The following is a 5,658-nucleotide window of genomic DNA, read 5'->3' as shown; positions in this document are numbered from 1 at the left end:
AGATTCAGTCTCCCTAATTTGTATTCAGCGATGAACTACTGAATGGTGTTGCTAAATTCATGGCATGAGTTGTCAAGGAGGACGTCAAAGTGTGGGAGGTTGCAGTCTTGCAGGAGATTAGCCTTACCTTGGCAAATTAGCTTGCGGTCCTGAAGCTGTATGTTTGCTTAATCTGAAGTGTGCACAAATATTTGTGTTTAATAAGTGAAATGTATCCATCTGACTGACATGGACCTTCAGGAAAGACAGATCCTAAAGTTGGCTTCACTTGGTAGTAACTATGGAAACCTCAAGAATGTTGTTGACGCCCTGAAGGCTTTTGAGTTGTATTGTCAGGTCTGTCTATGCAAATTGAAATTTACTTGAGAGTGAATCTCTAATGTTGTACCTTTTGCAAAATACTACCAGCTAAATATGATAAGGTTTTCTTCTTCCCAATGTGATGAGGCATGAGGCAAAACCTCTTCATATAGAACAGGCTGCGTGCCTTGATAGGGTTGAAAGCACTGAAGTAGTGTTACATTGTTGTACTGTTTTTGAAACTTCAAGTCCCGCTGTTACTTAAAACCAACAAAGAACAGTTATCATTTTTCCTTGACACTGTAAGCTTGATAGAATACGCTGTACATGCAACTACATGTTGTCTCATTACTTTAGTCTACTTTTCTTAAAAAGTGTGATGATTGTCGCTAACAATGTTGGAAAGATTCCAACAGAAAATAAATTTCTTTGTAGTGAACCCTCTAATCAAAAAGAAAAGAGAATCATTTATTCATCATTGATTAAATCTATTTAAGAGTTAATCTTTGTTGATAATCTTCAGTGTAAACTCTATTATTTTTTGCTTCATTGCCAGGATTTATGCACTTTTCCCATGGCATAGTATAAGAATCAAAATCAATTTATTGGATCACAATCATATCTGGGAGTATTTGCACCACTTTAAGTGATCTTGTATAGTTGGAATGTTACATTTCACTTTAATTGCTTTGCTGAACGTACGGACTAAGAAAATTTCAGTTTCTCCTGTCATCAATAAATGTTATAAGATTTAGATTATTGAATTCAGTAAAAGTTCAAACATATGAGAGCACTAACCATGTTTCGGCTCCTTGACTGAGGACGTACGAACTTGCAAAAAGCACGAGCGTAGAAGCGAAAGAAGGAGCGAGAGGATTAAGCTTCCAAGTGCGGCAACTAGGAACATCTCGATCGGTGATTTGAAGTGTGTTTTTCAAGAGCATGGTGCATGGATACTTGCACGTGTTCCCCCGATGCAACGGACACTATTTAATTGTCATAGAACTACATACAAGGCTCCCATGCAAAAAAGGTGTTATTTAAGCACTATTTTACTGGATTTTATTCTGTGTGAAAAAACATAAAAAGTGCCTCTACACGTCTTGGGTCGGCGGCTGTCGGCATTACGGCACTCCAATTAGCATATCTTGGTAATCTTTTAGGATCACTAATGTATGTTTTATGATAGGTTTTATCAGGCATGAAGGTGGCGTGGGCCAGCAAGGAGTCTGGGGGTTCAGCAGGACATCCTTGCAGGAGTAGTCGAGCAGAGGCTGACACTGGCCAATATGACCAGCATTGCCGCAGATCGCCTCCATGTGGGCTGCTGTTGCAAAGTCACGGTGCTGCACCTCAGCGAATTCAGCAGGAGCAATTCATTCCCCACCCAAGTGTTTATTATTGATCATTGCTGCTTCATCTGTTTATTCTCATCTAACTAATATATTTACGGACTTTTTGTATGTTTGGCTAATTCTTCTTTTATCTTATGGGGCTTTGCTGTGAAAGAAAGATGAAGTTCAAAGAGTTCAATTTAGAGTTAGTGTAGTTTCCCTGGAAGAAAAAAGAGAGAATTGGTGCAGTGTCTCATGCCTATTGGACTCAGTCTATTACGCTCACTAAGTATATACATGTATGCTGCAGAGACGTGGTCACATGGCTGATTAACATCTTTTGGCAACATCATGTTAATTCAATGAAAAAATTCTACTACACCTATGACTATGAACGTAGATGTGCACTCTTGATTTTTGAGGACTACTTTAGGATGTGATCATTGGTGTTGCTTCACACTTTCTAGACAACATAACATTTTATTGTTACTAATGTGAAAATCCAACTTACTATTTTTCTATTACAGTGTGTTCAGCCACTATCAGACTTTGGTGGCGCTCCAGCTGCCAAACTATGCTCTGCCAACCTATCGATGGAAAGGCGAGGCTCACCAAGGGATGCCTTATTATGGCAAAAAATGAAGCCCTTCTTAAGATTGTTTACTACTACGTATCCTCGATGTGGGGAGACCGACCACAAGAGGTATCCATGAACACCATATGTCCCTGCATTCTAATTTCAGTTGCTTTTGAGTTTTAGTTTTTCCTTTCTTCTAGCATCGTAATTTGCTGGGACCTATGAGTCTTGATTTTAATATTGCAGGGTAATAGGTCTCATGTCACCTTTATCTTCGCAGGAGTCAGGAGCAAGCAAATTACTTTGACATTTAGCATATATTTACTAGAGTTTCAGAAGGTCAATAATACCCAATGCATTGCCTTCCATGACCTACCTTGGTCTATTCTCATGGGTGATCTGCTAACTCATTTTAATTCGGTGCCTAGGTACTATTTCCTTCGGCATTCTGTTTTATAATATTTAGTACCATTGGTGCAACTTAATATGCAAAGCCTGAGCTTTGTTCAAGTTGCCAAGCAAATGCCTGTGCTAATTCTCACAAGAAACTTATGTTTCCCCTGTTTTCAAATACATGTACACAATAAAGTTTTCACTTCGGAAGCACCAAAACCTTTTATAGCTGCATGTAAATACTCCTCCGTTCCTAAATATTTGTCTTTTTAGAGATTCAAATGGACTACCACATACGGATGTATATAGACATATTTTAAAGTGTAGATTCACTCATTTTGCTCTGTATATAGTCACTTGTTGAAATCTCTAGAAAGACAAATATTTAGGAACGGAGGGAGTATTTTCTTAGACATACAGCAATGCTTCATTTTTATTTTATAAGAGAAATAACAGAACCTTTATTGTAATGATGTATAGCTTCATTTTACATAGAAAATACTGCCTGAATTAATCCATTGAGACCGAATGAAAATTAAGCTACAACTACCTGCTGTTGAATCAATAAACAAGATCAACTAGGTAGATTTGGGTAGCTAGGTTTTAGAGATTGAATCAACCACTGTTGTGTAGTGTTCTTAGTACAAGGGTGCACGACGTTCTTTTAATACGAAGACGTTGAGATATTTTTCGCCTGGTGCAACGCACGAACATTTTTACGGCGGCGACAGCGATAGAGACGACGCGCTGCCCGTGCCAGAGGATGAGAGGGAAATGGTGTAGTTACACTCGCCTGCGTCGAGGCTTTGGTCGCCTTGAGGAGATGGCGGACGGAGTGCAGGCATTGGCGGCGCACAAGGGAGTACGGGAGGGTGTGGAAAGATAAAGAAGAGCCCTCATGGTGCAGCAGTAAGAAGATTTAGTTTTTTTAGGAATCACAATAGTACAAGATGAGTTCATGGGTCCTTCTGTATACGTGAACTATTGGCAAGCCCAGATAGTTAAAAAAAAACTTCCCAACCAAACAACCAACTATCTGTAAAAATTGCCAAACAAAAATGCCCAAAAAGTTAACACAAAAAATAGTTTAATTTTTTTTATAGAACATGTTATTTTTAAAAATTATCCCCCAAAAAACACATTTGACTATAAAAACCATTTAAATATACAACAGAAATACATTCTTTAATTTCTCTTTTATTTTATAGAGTATGTTCTAATTTTTATAAAAATGTTAACTATTCTTCAATAGGTGTTACGTTTTTAATGAAATATTAAAGTTTTATTAAAAAAAAGAAAATTTCCACGTTCAACATTTATTAAAATTGGATATAAAATGGGGCAAAAAATGAACCTTCAAGCAGGTTCTACCACTTTTATCGCCCGGTGCAACGCACGGGCATTTGTACTAGTAATAATAAAGCACGGATTGAGTGTCCGGGTTCACCGTCGCGTCCTTTTTACATAAAGGTCTCTGTAGTTTTTAGGTATTAAACCCGCAGTGCTTTTTACGTGTGTAACAGTGAGCAATTGACGGAAATAAAATACGGATTCGATGCCCCTCACCGCCGAGCGACACGCCCTTCTTTTCGCAGCGACTCTTCCAAAAAAATCCCCTTTCATCTCCCCACCGCTGCCCGTCCCCATCTGCCGTCTCCCTCTTGCCCCTCGGCGACACCGGCCGGCGGCGGCGACGGACGGCATGGATCCAGAGTTGTGCCCCTGGTTATCCCCATCTCTCGCACCCGATGAAGGCCTCCCCACAGGCGCTACAACACGAACTCCCCCTCATGGCGGCGACGCCGCGGCAGTGCGGCGGCCGATTGGCGCAGGTACCGGTTCTAGGACGAGATGGGGCCGCCGACCTCGAACTTACAATCCTTGGCGGCGCCAGCCCATCCCCTAAGCGCCAAGCACTGAGAGGACGTGCTCTTATTCGGCGACAATATGGCTACGATAGCGGCGTGCACATCCAGGCATGCCATATCCTTTCTCTGCTTGGACCCCTCTGTTTGATTGACCAAGTAGGAAAACAATTGGCCACCAGAAATCATGCGGACACCAAACCTCCCCTGATTTCTGAAGGAGCAGCTTCAGCGATGTAAACTGGTGCTGATACTATTCCACACCCAAATCCAACAAAGAGCCTTCCATGAATCAAAACATAACCTGCAGCAGCTCACATAACCAGTAAACCAAGTGCGAACATCATGTCAGCAAGAAGAGTAGACTTTCATACGACCGTAGGCATGGCTTAAGTAATGACATTCTAACAATGGTTTACTGAAGAAGAAACAAACTTAGTATCTATGGACGAACACCATCTGTTAATGACCAGTAGTCGGTTGTTTAGATTGAACGTGCAAGAATAGATTGTCTTTGACAGCAGGAAATTCGTCCCAAATATACAGAAGGGCTCATGATATGACACGTGGCAGTAGTTATGCATAAAAATTGTACTGTTATTTGACTTATTTCAGGAAAGTATCACAAGTTCCTAGGTGTGCTGCAATCGCAGAAGCAGTGGAGAACAAGATCCTTCATAGCTTCTTGGAGAAGGAGGTTTTTCTTTTTATTTCTGAACTCTTCTGCTATTTTCTTCATTCCGAATTTCAACTTCTCAAGGTTTCTTGTCTTTACAGGATTTCGGAGAGCATGTACAACCAGATGGCAAAGTCGATGTTATCATTCACTGACTGCCGCCTTTATAGGAAAATCAACGAGCATGTTGCTGCAGCTTAAAGCCTTAAATACTTCTGCTCCTAGCTAGCTATAAAATTAGAGCAGATACATGTATAGGTATAGTAGCATCTGTTGCTTTAAGTTAAAAGTCTAAAGTTATTTTAATCTTGCTTGCACATTATTAGAAGGTAGTTGGAAAAGGCATATGTCATTATTTTTAGGAGTTGAGAAACTACTTGTCTTCCTATCATGGCTGCAAGCTGAATGTAAGAAACTAGCAATAGATTGAAATTTGCGAGAGCAGATGCATTGTTTGGTGTATGGAGGCCGGGGCTATATTTTCGTTCTTTTCATATATGAATATTTTATTTT

Source organism: Triticum dicoccoides, chromosome 5A, assembly GCF_002162155.2.
Source record: "Triticum dicoccoides isolate Atlit2015 ecotype Zavitan chromosome 5A, WEW_v2.0, whole genome shotgun sequence".
NCBI lineage: Eukaryota > Viridiplantae > Streptophyta > Magnoliopsida > Poales > Poaceae > Triticum > Triticum dicoccoides.
The sequence above is the reverse complement of the archived record's forward strand: the minus strand, read 5'-3'. Positions refer to the sequence as shown.